The sequence below is a fragment of the Mus pahari genome, chromosome 9 (genome assembly GCF_900095145.1).
Source record: "Mus pahari chromosome 9, PAHARI_EIJ_v1.1, whole genome shotgun sequence".
Classification (NCBI taxonomy): domain Eukaryota; kingdom Metazoa; phylum Chordata; class Mammalia; order Rodentia; family Muridae; genus Mus; species Mus pahari.
Window position 1 is genome coordinate 8,596,089 of NC_034598.1, and position 15,654 is coordinate 8,611,742.

The 15,654-nt window shown below is 41.6% G+C and overlaps 1 protein-coding gene across 4 annotated transcripts in view; it reads right to left on the reverse strand.

The window, feature by feature from the left end:
• Window positions 1-15,654, reverse strand: part of Afg1l (AFG1 like ATPase) — a 164,068-nt gene that overhangs the window by 59,590 nt on the left and 88,824 nt on the right. The window lies entirely within an intron of this gene.

Here is a 15,654-nt window from a genome sequence, read left to right on the forward strand (position 1 = left end):
GACATCCAAAATTACTTTATCACAGGGGTTAAAAAACAAAACAAAACAAAACAAAGGTTTCTAACGTTAATATGAAGAGCTGTTTCTGTTCATCAGAAAAGAGGAGAAAAACAGTTGAGGAGAAAAGTCACCTAGAGGTCACGCGTTCCACTTAGCGCAGAAGGCATCCCACTGACGCTCCAAAGCTGTGGTGTTTCTAACACCCGCACAGAGGAGTCAAAATAAAAACTGCAATCATTTTGTAATGAGTTAATTTATGAGCCAGCAGAATGGCTCAGCAGGTAAAGGGGCCTGCCTCCAAGGCTGATGACCTGAGTTCAATCCTGGGTCCCACATGATGGAAAAAGAAAATGGACCCCACACGTGTGTCTGGCCTCTACGTTTGTGCCATGGCATGCCACCCTCTCCAAATAATCAAATAAATTCTATTAAAATGGTTTTTTCAAAATTGAAAGAAGTTAACGGACGGCTTCGTGAAACGACTCAGCAGTTAAAGGTACGTGTCTCAATGCCTAAGGGCCTGAGTTCAACCTCAGAGAAACACACGGCAGGACAGAACTGACTCCTAGAAGTTGTCCTCTGACTGCCACATGTGCTACGGCACACACACACACACACACACACACACAAATTGTTGAAGTAGATTTACAACAGCCTCTTAAGCACAACTAGGATTAAGACATACCTACAATCCCACAAACTTATAACAAATAAAACTATATATTTAGCATATATATAGATATGCCTGCATATGAATCTACACAAAAATACTTTAAATTAAGATTTAATAGTGACTCTTCCTGAGGAGGGATGGACACATGAGGTAGAGTGGAAAGTGGGTACAATGAAGAAGGGAAGAAATAAGAGGGGGGCTCTGTTATTTAGTAAACATGCACGCGCACACACACATCATGGTTACACTCTTAAGCCCAAGATGTATTTCTTTACCACCAATAAAGTTTTATTGGTGAAAAGACCTTCCTTCAGGCACTTTGTGTATTGTCCCCCACAGCAATGCTCAGGAGAAGCCGGCAGCTGTGTCTGAGTGGAATCACACTCACTGTGTGTTGCCAGCCAGCTCTGTCTTAGCGCACATCTGTAGCTAACACTGCAGTCTTTACCTTCTGTCGACGTTATCCAGGACAACCAGTGTCCTCCTCCGTCCTGACAGCAGGCAGAAAGGCAAAGTGATGGTGGGCAGTAAAAAGAAGGCCAAACGTGTCCTCTGAGACAATTGTTTTGGAATAACTGTCCTACCAAACTGAAAACTAACCTTTATTTTCTCCCACAAGAAGAAACTGTGCAAGATATCTTCCAGGGTAACAGGGACTCCCAGAGTAAATGCCACCTTGAAAAATCTAGATTATTCACAACCAAAAATCTACTTAATGGATTTTTTTTTCTCCTTCTGTACAAAACACGAAGGTAAGAAAGAACTTGCCCACCACACATGAACAGAATACAATACCTTACTGGCTATACTGGAAATGTGCAAAGTTCACAGCACACAATTCTTACAGTCATACTCAGAAATCATGGGGTTAACTAAATCCCAATAAAATACTTAGCTTCAAAACCAGCCTCTGGGACTGGTAAGATGGCTCAGTGGGTAAGAACACTGACTGTTCTTCCAAAGGTCCTGAGTTCAAATCCCAACAACCACATAATGGCTCACAACCACCTGTAATGAGATCTGACGCCCTCTTCTGGTGTGTCTGAAGTCAGCTACAGTGTACTTATGTATAAATATTGACTGGAGCAAGTGAGGTTGACCAGAGTGAGCAGAGGTCCTAAAAATTCAATTCCCAACAACCACAAGAAGGCTCACAACCATTTGTACAACTACAGTGTACTCACAGACATAAAATAAATAAATAAATAAATCTTTAAAAAAAATAGCCTCTGATCTTCTCTGATACTTGATTAATAATAGTTTATGGTATCCAACATAGCATGTATAAAATTTTAAACTCCAGTTCTTCTCTTTCTTCATTTCATTTGCTCAACTCTGTCCCTGCCATTGTTCATTAGTGCTTTTCTCTGAGGATGAAGAAACAACTTAAGTCAGTCTAACAGTTATTCCTACTAAAAGAAACCAAGAGCTGGGTGCGGTGGCACACACCTGTAATCCCAGCACTCAGGAGGCAGAGACAGTTACATCTCTGAGTTCAAGGTCAGCCTGGTCTACAGAGTGAGTTCCAGGACAACCAGGGTTCCCTGTCTTGGAAAAAAAAAAAAGAACAAGAACCAAAAAAGGAAAGTCATTGAGGAATAACTTTAAGCTGTTAGCTAAACAAGTTTTGAATCTCATTCCATCCAACTCACTGCCTATCAGACCACGGCCAGATGAGGAAGGTAGATTCCACGTCTACACAACAAAGATAAAGGATTCTTACTTGAAAAAAATTACAAAAGTATGAATTCTATCCAAAAGTTGTAATGTATGAAATATGCAAATATAATGAGCACACACATACTGTACAATGTGGTCTGGTGGAAAAAAACTCTCAGGAAAGAACAGAGTCTGGATTGTAAACCTGGCTCTGCCACTAGCTGGACAATCCTAAGGAAAATGACAGCGCAATTTAAAGATGACCTATGGAAGCTCTTGGTTTTTCTGCTGTATGGAAACTACACAGATGAGTGGGATGATTGGAATGGTTGTGTGGTTTACACACACACACACACACACACATTACTAGTTTGGGTTGTAAAGAATTTTAAAGGTTACTTTAGATATTATGAAAGAGTTTAACCAGATAACCAAATTTTACTAATATATGTACCCTACCAAGCATTTTAGGATAAGGAACAGAATATATAGATTACCAAGCATCTTTGAAGACAATGACAAAGTTATTTTTTAGTAAAACCAAAGAAGTAAATTAAGCACTAGTTATGGATTGTAAGAATATATTCTAACTATGCATTCGGAAGCCTTTCTGAGGATTCTAACTTATGGGCCAATGCATAGTCTGGCTTTTGCTAATTTTATATGCATATATAAAATGAGACAAGGCTATCTCAGTATCCTACGGCTAATGCACTAGAGCAGCTTAAAAATGGGAAATGAAGACACAGAAACAGTCAGCAGCAAATGTACACAAAGTACTTTGTGCCAAGCACCCCTAGTATAATTAAGATTTTGACAGAGAAAAAGTAAATTCACATAGTAGGAAAACAGATGTCTTAGGCATTTGGATCCTGGAGAACTTGGTCAAACTATTGTTCACTGTGCACAGTTTGTGTCTTCACACTCAGATGTTGTTGAAACAGCAGACTTAAAAGAAATAATGTCAATGAATCCTACCAAGCACTATACATGACCTCTGGGGTAATTAGCAATCATTCAAAAGCAACAAGACTAAACTGTTCTATTCTTTATTACTGTCAGCTCTTATCTTGATCAGCATTTTAATAAAGATGGTTCGTTTCTAAGACAGTTTCATGAATCAGTCATAATTACATTCTGACATGCAGTGAATAGTAAAGCAAAACTAAATATCACTTCATCAACCTTTCTAACCTTTATGCAAGTATTAACTGTAAATAATTTTTACACAGTCCTACAACAGGGAATCTGCATATTTCTTAGCTTTGTACATACTTTACCCCAAATGAATTTCCTGTGACCTATACCTGAAAAACACAATCAGCCATAATTATCCAGTTTTGTGAGATGTTCAGGTGTTGCCTTTCAGAGTTCAAATCAACTTCAAGTATAAAAGGCTATTTTATTCTCCAAATGACACAATATGCAAAGTGGGTTAAGTAGCCAAAAGCATCTCAGAGCATTGTGGCTTGAAAGAAGTCTACCTGAAATCACAACGTCATCAGAGAGCTATCCTTAAGCACTGGTACTAACAAGCATTGGTTCGTAGATGACAAGAGAGGAAAGGATGGCAGTGACTGAATTACATATGACATGTGCTCAAAGGAGGGCATTGTGGGGGGTGGGGTGCAGTGCGGCACTTAGGATCTGAAGGGGAGGGTTTTGGGTTTTTTTCATGCAATGCCAAATCGCCGAAGGGAACAGTTGGGAATGTGTCAGAAATAGGAGACTTACTGAGAGGCTCTGCTCTGAGCCGGAGCAGTCTACCTCCCCACCTCAGCTTTCCCTCCACCCTTGCAAAACAGATGGGTTACGTCTGAGTTTTCAGGTGACTAATTTATTTTTGCTGGGGATCAATTTGAAAATATGTTGGGCCATCCAAGGGAATATAAATCAACTAGCAACATAAGTGAACAGTGGATTTTAGGTGAGTTGGTTGTTTCTGAGCACTCAAAAAATTTCAAAATAAATGCAAGACTTTCTCCAAAAGAAATTCTTCCTTCCCAGGAGTGAAATGACAGTGCACAGACCATTGTGGACACACAGCCAGGTTCTCAGCATGTGAATCTCACTCAAAAATAAAATCAAGTTCACAGTAAATATAATGAGTGATATTTTAACCAAGCTGATCTCATTTAAAAACTTAAATCCTGTAACTAATAACATATTTCCATTTTCCTTAGTGTCATTTCCATTTTAAGGTGAGTTCTTTGCAAAAAACAATCTAAAATTACTTCCTCTGTGGTTTCTTATCTTTCTTATAAAACAATCTTACTAGAATGTTACCAATTTGAAGAGAGAAAGATTCACCGGGAGGAATTGAAAGCGCAGAAATGTATTGTCTTCTGTGTGATAGAAATGTATTGTCTTCCATGTGATAAATTTTGTTTAATTTCTCTGGCTGGCTCTCCTGCACAGTCATCCTTTCTAGAGGAGTAAGCTAAGGAGTGGGGAGAAGTTTTGTTTTTTTGTTTTTTGTTTTTTTTAAAAAAACAAAACAAAACAAAACAAAACAAAAAACAGGTTTCCCAGGGGAAAAAAAAACAAAGTCTGATTAAGATTTAAACAAAGCTAAAGATGGCTCCACCGGAGGCCTGAGGAGGTCCGCTGCCTCATTAAGGACAACTGAAAACTTGGGATGCATTTTTGTTTCAAGGGAATCCAAAAGTCCTTGGTGTAAAGCAGACGGGGGTGCGGGGTCCATTCAGTCTCTCTGTACCACAACCATTCTGTCAAAAGTATAAAACACTGCCTGTGCGCAGCCAAGTCACAATGACTCTTCCAACATCAAAGGCTTTGCACCACGAGGGTTTTTTTTTTTTCTTCAAAATTTATTCAAGCTAAGGGCAGAGAGACAACGATTCATACACGCTAATTATGCCTAATTATCTCTTCTCTTTTCTGACCAGCTCCGGCCAGGGCTAAATGCTATCTGGATTTCTCACAACCTCCCTCTGCCCTGTCTGTCCCACCCCACAGTGGAGGCTTTGAAGAAAACAGTTGTGGCTTTTCAGAGTTCCCTCAATGTAGAGTTCAAGCAAATTAAATAATGATTCTGTTAGTTTTGACACGTTTGTGCGTTAAATATGAGGACCTCTTGGTTAATTTGGCAAATTCCTCACAACTCTTCATGGGTAGATCATAGTAGCGCCCGCCTGTATAGGAGCGTCTCCTCGAGCTTGCTTTTCATGATCCAAATGCGATGTTTATTGGATTAAAGTTCTTCTCTACAGCCCTCCATGGTGGCCTGTGACAAAGAGCTTAAAAGTTCTTTTAATTGGCTTGAGTTTTAAGGGAAGGGAAAGGGAAAATTCTATTTCACATTACATCACTAGCCAAGAAAATTGCCATGTGTAATTAAACTAATTTATCTCACGATTCAAAGAAGCCACTAATTCATATTTAAGACACACTTCCTTTAAACCATTTTTGTCGCCACAGAACTGATTCCTTGTAATTAAATTGAAAATAACTATTTATTCAAGGACAAAAATTCAAGTCTTAAACTATATATTTTCATATAAGCCACAGCTGCTTGTATTTCAGTTAAAAACTAGTCTATAACTAATATATTTTACAGAAAATCTTTATTTTCATTTTACAAGATAGGAAAAATATTTTTAAAACCATATACTCCAAATTATTTTCTTATAGGCTGTCTAACACAAAGTATTTATCTGGGGATAAAGATGGGTATGAATTACATCTCAAAATTATTTCACAAAAATTTAAAAATTTTAATCCTATTTATCCACTTCAAAAACACAAAACAAGAACATGACTGCCAGTGATGTTTAATTCTTCTATCAATATGGTTTTTCAGAAATTTTAAGTAGATTTTTCTCAAGCTTATATGAAATAAACTCATAGGGGACACCTTGAGTAGATATCCTTAATTTACTTGGGTCTAAGAGACACTTATCACAGAAATGCATATGATGGTCACGGTCTTACGAGACATCAAACCCCCTGCAGGACTCAAGTGAACTCTAATAGTTTGTGGCACGTCAGAGTTTCTTGAACCCAGGAGTCTGGTCTGCTATTTCTGCTCTCCTTTGTTTCTTTCAGCTTTAAGTATTAAAAAGGCAACTCCTAAATAAGGACACCATCATGTTAAGGACGGGTGATGTGAGCCTGAAAGGCCAACGGGGGATGGGAGGGATAGGCCAGCGGATGCCAGCTAGGTAGACACTATCCACGAGGCTAATTCTGATGATTCAATACACTGTGCCAAAAGGCATCAGGAACACAGGCGCAAATGAATCTCAGCAGTTGTGAAAACCATAGCAGGACAGAGAGCAAGATCTATTTATCGAGCAAATCTAACATCCTAGCGCCGGTACTGGACAAAGAGAAATGTCACTGTGGTTTGCCTAAGGTCATAGTCAAGTTTTCTAAAGGTTGTCACTGAAGAGCAGAGAGTAGAACATTCTCAAAGTGTGGTTAACAGGCTAAGAGTCCTTCTGAAAAGAGTCTCAGTAAATAAAGTAATAAAGACCAGGATGGAGCTTTAACGTTTTTAACCAAGAAAACATAACAGTCTAGAAATAGTACCATGGAGATGTATAGTCATCCCTGAATATTAAATAGTACAAACTTAGTAACAACAAAACTGTTACTCTCTTTGATTATTAAGTATCCATACATTGCATATTTAAGTCAAATCATAATAACAACACTTCTAAATGAGCAATGTTTTGTCAGAAATGGGAATTCCCTAACAGCTAATGCTGGGATCTTACTGTTCTCCAATTTCATTTTCTATACAGTATTAATGGAAGAGAAACTTAAGATGGTAGACTGCTCTGCAGGTTGTTGGCCACCAGCTCACAGCTATCGTGCCAATCACCCCAATTTTAGCATTTATGGGAAATAAAGAACTTTCAAAACAAGGCAACTTGTTGTCATTGAGCAATGACAGTCAGGTGCTGAGTTACTGGTGGTGTCACATGTGTGTGAAGAACAAGGCATAGGCTAATGCCCAGGACATTCCGACGAGGGTGTTATTCTAGAGTTATTTTAGAGTTCAACTGACAAAGTTCTACAAAGAAAGTGAGATTCATGATGAATCTCTTTAAAATCTACAAACAGCATTTCTTTCCTCATGGAAAAGAAATCACACAGAATGGTCTATGAGTGGCAAGCAGTGGAGTGAATGGGATTTCTACCCACATATAAAAGACAGCCCTAATGTGTCACCTGTCCCCAGAGCCTGATCAGATGGGAAGAGAAATCACTGCTAGCTAATCCAACCCTCACGTCGATAGTAGGCCAATTGGAAGGAGTCCAAGAAACAAAAACCTATTCTTCTGACATAGTACGGTCGTCCTCAATATCTTTCTTCACAACCATCTTAAATACTGATAACACGGATTATGTTGAATGACTATCACTCAATCAATATCCACTCAAGGCCTGTTATTCTTTTACTCTGTAGAGAATACTGGGCAGCACGGACTCATGCCATGAATCCTAGGACTCAGGCCAAGGCAGGAGGATTGCTGCAAGTTTGAGGCCAGTCTGAGTTGCACAGTGAGCTTTGGGCCAGCCTGGCGTACAGACCAAGTGAGACTGTTTCTACATGAAGAATCAAACAATGGAGTGGAAAGAAGGCTACAGATATTGCTCAGACAGAGGATATGTGACCAACAGTAGCCCAGAGTCTGGGTTCAGTCTCCAAGGCTGCAGGTCCATAATGTGCATGTATGCTTGCAGGTATGCATGTATCCGCATATGAAAATGAACTTTCATCTGATTCTAACAAAGCCAATGATCTCAAGCGGCTGAATGAGCCAGGACGCTTCGTGGATCCCTCCTGGAATCTTGGCCTGCCACGCTCCCTCCTTTTATGAGCGTTTCTCCAGCCTTGGAAGGAACATTTTCTCTGAGCTGCTACTGAGTCTACCCTAGCATGGGGCTCCTGTCGCACGAACATGTGCTGTTTACACATATGACCCGTTCATTCCTCACATGCTTCATCAGTGAGGGTCCACACACTGTCTGGGAGAGGGCAGAAAGAGCATGGGTAGGCTTTCAAGACCATTAGACTCTGCCATGGGGACTCCGCCCTGTAGCTGCAGTGTGAAAAGAGCTATAGATAACATATAAAAAGGAAAAAAAAAAGGCATGAAGCTTTTCAATAAAGCTTTATTCACAAAAGTAGGTAGCAGGTCAGGTCTGGCTGCTGCCTATGTATGCAGGCCTTGGTACAGAGCATTCTGTTTCTGTAAACTACTGCAGTGCAGAGGCCGAGACAGGAACATGCAATTGTACAAGATGATCTTGCGTAGATTCTAGCAAAAGTGTTAACAATTTTATTGGTGCTTTAGAAAAATACTTTAGAAATAATCACATACTTTAGAAAAAAAATCACTCAACATATAAAACCCACAACAAATACCACATTGCATCATCTGGCCAGTGGGGAGTTTCAAATTACAGACTTACAACAATTGCTATATTAACCATCTTTTTTGTATAAGAGTAAAAAGTGCCAACACGATCCCTTTTATTCGCATGTACCAAATACATCTTGCTTTTATTTGGAGGCACGGAGGCGAAATCTAAGTTTTATACAAATGTGTAAAGCCTCCAGTAAATGGAAGAATAGTAATGATTAGTTCATAAAATATTAATGAACTTAATTACTAATCACATTTTAAATTTACAGTCTTCACGGTTTCCTCCTTTCTATACACACCTCCTTCACGGTCATGCCTTTCGGGTTTTCCCAGTAACTCTTGACTCTGTGAGTCCCCAGTAAGTACCACATGCCCCGTGGGGGAACCCTGACCTCTGCCGCGCTCTCTGCTCAAGCTGCCTCTCTCTACCACGTACTCCAGCATCTCGTACTTAATTCAATTACAGAAGTGCTCACATGACACGATGGGAATGTTATTGCCTGAAATGTTTAATCAGATTCAATTCAACCACCACCAATTATTTTACTGTAATATCTCTATTTATAAGTTATTCATTTTGACTGGTGGTATGAAATCTTAAAAGTAATTCACTCAGGAAATTTTATAAAGACTGTAATTCCTATATTATCATGTGTCCAAAAATATATATCTGTGGGTTTTTTTTTTATTTAACACCTTATGAAATGTAGCAGAGATTTATTTATTTATATAATTTGTTTATTTATTTGCCCCATTTATTTGGGGCAGGGTCTCACAATGTAGTCCAGGATAGCCTTGAATATGCGATCCTACAGCCTCAACCTCTCAAGTGGCAGGATCACAGGAGTCTGCCACCATGCTTGGCACATCTGGGGGGTTGGATGTGCACACTGGTCTAACCGATCAGAAACCATGCATTCTTTTCATTGTTTCATCTTATGTGTGTGGGCGTTTTGCTTGAATGGATATGTGCAGCACCCTGGGAAGGTAGAAGACGGCACTGGACGCCATGAGACTGGAGTTCCAGGCAGTTGTTAGCTGCCATTTGGATACTGGGAATTAAACAGGACTCCCCTAAAAGAGCAGTCAGTGCTCTTAACCACTGAGTCATCTCTCCAGCCCTGACACGGTAGGAACAAGTCTACTTTACTCTGGGATCTACTTGGAATGGACAGTTCTCAGACTAACTTGGGGACCTTCCCCATTTAATTTCTTTTCTTACTGACTTTAGAGTTTTCCTTTATCCATGAGTTAAATCTCACAACAGATAAATATATTATTCTTGGTGGAGTTAGGCAAATACACAGTGGACACTAGATCTGGACCTTTCTATTTTATGAAACCTATTTTCTACTTTATCTTTGGGTCTTTTTTTTTTTTCTTCAGATATGACTTGTGACCAGTGACTCAGAAAACTGAGTCAGGAGGGTGATGAGTTCAAGTCTAACATGAGCAAAACTGGAAAACCTTCTCACACACCCACAAACACATGAATGAGGTGAACGGTGACACTTGGACCCGCTTTCCCTATCTGGTGTCAGCTCTATAATAGTTTTTAACCCCAAAATTTCTCTCTTTGTTTTTATTTCTTCCAGTTTGCTTCTCTTCTGATCTTATAGTCAATTTATCTCCTTTATTGCATTAGTAACGTGACTTCTTTAATTTCTCTGCAAATATTTTTTTTAAAAAAATGTTTACTGTGTCTTGTTTTCCAAGTCAGTGTGATTATGGCTTTAGTCAAGCTCTTGCATTATGCTGTGCTTCCAATGTCTATGATTAGTAGGGCTTCTAGAAAATCATCTCCCAAATAATTACACTAGATCCTCCCATGTGAGCACGGCCAGTGTTTGCCTAACTGTGTGTGTGGGGGGGGAGCAGGGGTAGGGGGGAGGTGGGGGGCAGGGACTCTGTGCTCTTAAACTGAGAGAACAGTGGGACAGATTATATTGGGAATAGTAATTGGCTTGGAGACCTCAAAGCCACACCTAGTGACAAGCATTCTCCAGCAAGGTCACACCTTCTTCACTTACCCAAACAGCTCACCAACTGGGGACCGAGTCTTTAACTATCTGAGTCTATATGGGACATTCTCACTAAACCATGCATTTTGTCCCCTGGCCTCCACAGACTTGCAGCCATGCTATAACAACAACCCACTTAAGCCTAAATCCGTAAGTCCTCAGACTCTTTCAGTCTAAATATTGTTTAAAAGGCACAATTTTTTTTCTGAGACACAAAGCCATCTGTTAACCTTAATCCCCTGTAAAATAAAAAAATAAAATAAAATTTCATACTTTTAACATATAACAGCACAAAACACACATACTCCATCCCTGGAACCAAATTCTATATTAATTAGTTTTTCATTGCTGTGATAAAGGACCAGGACTGAGGCAACTTACAGAAGTTTACCTGGGCTTACATTTCCCGAGGGTTCCATCCTCAATGGCAGGCACAGCATGGCAGCAGGCTGGGAGAGGATGCGGAGGGCTCAGATCTCAAACCACAAGTACAAAACAAAGAGAGTGCACTGGAAAGGGTCCCGGGCTTTGAGGTTTCAGTGACATCATCCAACGAGGCCACGCCCAAGTCTCCCCAAACAGGGCCACCAACTGGAAACAGTACTCAAATACCCGACACTGTGGTGCCATCACATGCAAATCCCCACTGACATTAAGGTGAATTACTGCTAAGGATACATGACTTAGCGAGGAACAAGCCACACAAAACTGGGAAGCATGCAAGCACTCTGAATAGCCAAGGTAAACAAATGCTCTGTGAACACAATGGCCTCACTGGAAAGCCTAGGCTGGAGCTGAGCCACTAGGGAAGTGCTGAAGCAGACCTGGACACATCCGGCCTAAACAAGCTTAAAACACCTCAAAGGTGGTGGCGGTGGGGCACATCTTTAATCCCAGCACTTAGGAGGGAGGAGCAGGCAGATCTCTGTGAGTTCAAGGCCAGCCTGATCTTCAAGGTGAGTTCCAAGACAGCCAGGGCTACACAGAGAAACCCTGCCTCAAAAAGCAACTCTCAATAGGCTCAAGTTTAACTGCAAGACATTTAACCACTCCCAAATTAAAAAAAAAATTCTTAGCCCATTTAAAGGAAATAATCAGACTCAATGCAATAAGCACTGTGTCTTAGCATCTGCTCTAAATGACCAGATATGGGGGAATTAACCAACAACCAGAAATAGCTGAGATGGTAGAACTTACATATGAAGACATTTAATACAGTGGCTTCCACTTTGGGGATGTGGAGATATATAATTTTGAACTCTGGATATTACTTATAAAGCAAATAGTAAAAGTCTCTAAAAGCATCAATATGGACGACTGCCCTAATACCTAATGAGCAGCAGGGATGACATTTCTCCCAAGCAGCCTACATATCATCTTCTACACTATGAAAGCCAGCCAGCCAGAGGGAGAAGCTTCCAGCCCAGTGCCAGCTCTATTTATGATTGTGTGTGTGTGTGTGCACATGTGTTTACAATGATTAATTGTGAGGGGATGGGGGGGAATGTGCTATATGTGTGCAGGCATGCCATGGCACATATACAGTTGTCAGGAGACAACTTTCAGGAGTCAGTTCTCCTCCTCTTCCACTATGTGGGTTCCAAGGATTTGACTCAGGTCAATGACTTTACTCACTGAGCTATCTATGTGGTCCTCATCATGATAATATTATATACATATGTGTGTGTGTGTGTGTGTGTGTGTGTGTGTGTGTGTCAGTGCCTCTAACATCATCAACTGCTTAGTCCTCTGACCAAAGACATCCATGGAACTTGTGACTATGGACCACATCATCACTGCCACCCAGAAGACTACAGGTGCCTTCCCCAGGGAACTGTGGTACAGTTACCATGGGATTGGCAAGAAAGTCATTCCTGAACCTACTGATACTGCCTGGGATGTGGGCAAGCTAGCTGAACAGGAAGTTCACTGGCATGGGCTTCTGTGTACCCACCCATAACATATCATAGGTGTGACTTGCATGTGGAGAGAGGGCTCAGATGGAATTATATCAAGAACATGATATCATGGAAGAGACACTGAAGCTCCAAGGGGCACTCTGAGAGGCTCTGAGGATATGGTTTTCAGTGTCACAGTGACCCTCACTCATCAGCCTTTGATGCTGAGGCTATACTACTCCCAATAACCTCTCTATCAAGTTCATGACCTGGTATACAATGGATTCGGCTACATAAACAGTAGAGCCAACTCTGTGATCCATATGACTCCAAAGAGTCAAGTCTTCGGATCTTGAGCCCCAGTGAGCACATGCAGAAAGAAAAGGCCTCAGCTCCCTATACATTTCTGTGGGAAGCAGGTGTGACCAAGCCCCATGATCCCTGTTTACCAAGAACCTGAGCCTGCGCACTTGGACGATCCTGTGCTGTCTGCCTGATGAGTCACTGGCCTATCACCATGCGCCCTGGATGAACTCTGATTGGATAGAGGGGGGAGGGATTAGGTCAGAGGACTGATGAAAAACAAAAACAGGATGTACCCTGGGGGGAGGAAGGAGAGGCTGTTTTGAGAATGCTGTTTGAAAAAGCTGTTTGAGAAAGAAGTTTGAGAAACCTTCCTTGGCGTTTGTGTTGTTTTTCCCCATCTCTGCCAGTCAGAGTGTGGGGTTGCGGCATCTTGTGGCCCATACAGGGAAGAAAACAAGAAAAGGTCAAGAAAGAAGCAGAAAAGAAGGCAAAAGCAGAAGCCAGGTAGAAGGAACAGGAAGCCAAAGGGGGAAGGTGGGGAGACAAGTTGAATTAGAAGCTGTTCAGTTGGCTAAGGAGAAAGAAGAGGAAGAAGTTAGAAAAAGGAAAGGCAGAAACTTCGGAACTCGTGCAAGAGCTGGAACGAGAAAAAGGAGCTACGGGGTAGTTCTGTGGTAAGAAAGAATTAATCTAGCACTAGGAAGAGGCTCTCCGGTGGAGGGACAAAGCTAGGTTCCTGGTAGAGGGACGAAGTTAGGCTCCCGGTGTAGGGACAAACTTAGGCTCCCAGTGTAGGGACAGAGTTAGGAAAGTCTAGCCTCCAAAAGGGACAGAAAACCTAGAAAAGGGGGTAGAAGCATTAGAGGAAGTAAAGGAGGCTATGTCTCAGCATAGTGATCAGCAGAAAAGAAAGGAGGCTAAAAGGCAGGAGAGCACTGATGAGAGTTCAGAGGGATCTTCAGATAGTGGACCACAAAATTTTGGAAATTTTGTGAACAACCAGACAGGATATCCTCTATCCCATGGGCTGGGTCCCAGACTGAACAAAGAGAACATGACCGAGTCCAGCAATTCCTCTGCGCTCTGGCTGTCCATGCACTGTGGTCAGGGCCTCACACTCCTGCTGCCATGCCTTCGCAGCCATGCTGAACTGTATGCCTTATAAACTGTGAGGGAAAGGAACCCGGCCCTCCTTAACTCCCTCTTGTCACAGCAAGAACAAACATAACTGATGTGCCTCGTTCCACTTCTAGACATAAACTCCAAAGGACATGGGTGTCCTCATTGGGCCTTTGCCAATCTGACACAAACTGGGAAGAGAAACCTCAATTATCTGGGAAGAGAAACCTCAATTGAGAAAATGTTTATATAGATTGGCCTGTGGATAAGCCTGTAAGGCATTTCTTAAATGTTTGACACAGAAAAGCCTAGCACATTGTGGACAATGCCACCCCTCAGTAAACAGTCCTGGGTGCTATTAAAAAAATCAGGATGAACCAGGTAAGAGGAGCGAGCCAGTAAGCAGCACTCCTCATGGCTCCTGTTCCTGCCTCCAGGTTCCTGCCTTGGGTTCCTGCCCTGAGTTCCTTCAGCGATAGACTATGATCAGAACGTGAAAGGCAAACAAACCCCTTTCTGCTAACATTTCCTTAGTCATGGTGTTTTTCACAGCAATAGAGACCCTACCTAGGATGACATGTATTTGCACCAAAAATGTTCATGGCGGCTTTACTCACAATAGGAAAAATGTGCAGTTATCTCAAATATCCATCAGCAAAGGACTGGGTAAACAAAATGTGGTATGCATATAATAGATAATTATCACACCATTCAAAAGAACAGAGGCCAGGCACAGTGGTACAAACCTATAATCCCAGAACTCTGTAGACTGAGGCAAGAGGAGTGTAAGCTCAGGACCAGCCTAGCTACACGGTGAAACCTTGTCTTTAAAAAGTGGGAGAGGGCTTGGCGGTGGTGGCGCACGCCTTTAATCCCAGCACTTGGGAGGCAGAGGCAGGCGAATTTCTGAGTTCGAGGCCAGTCTGATCTACAAAGTGAGTTCCAGGATGGCCAGGGCTACACAGCGAAACCCTATCTTGAAAAATAACAAAACAAAACAAAACAAAAAAAGTGGGAGAGGGCAAAGAACAAAATGCTCAGATATGCGACCACATGGATAGACCTTGAAAACACTATTTCCCTCTACTTTCTTATGTGACTTCTTTTCTTTTCCGTGTGTGTGTGTGTGTGTGTGTGTGTGTGTGTGTGTGTGTGTGCTGTGCACATCACCCAAGGGTTGACATTGGCTGTCTTTCTCAATTGCTCTCTACTTTATATACTTACATGGGCAGGACCTTTTTACCGGGCCAGCTTGCTCTGAAAACCTGTCTCTGCCTCCTGCCCTTACTGGATCCACACTTGCATGACAAGTGTTCCATACATACATGCCTTCAGTCCCTGCGTGACTTCTTTAACTCAGGTGCTATCTAGAAGTGTATGACCTCATTTGCAAACGAGAAACTCTGACTTACCATGCATTACAATGCTGCTCACAGGTCCAGCACGGTGTCCAGAGACTGTGCTCTACCTGATTTCTGTCTCTTGGACTTCTTAGTGATCGAGACTGGCTCGTGGGGTTGCTCAGACCCTTGTTGCTGTTTCCCCACAGCTGTAAAAAACTCCTGGGAGAAGCATGC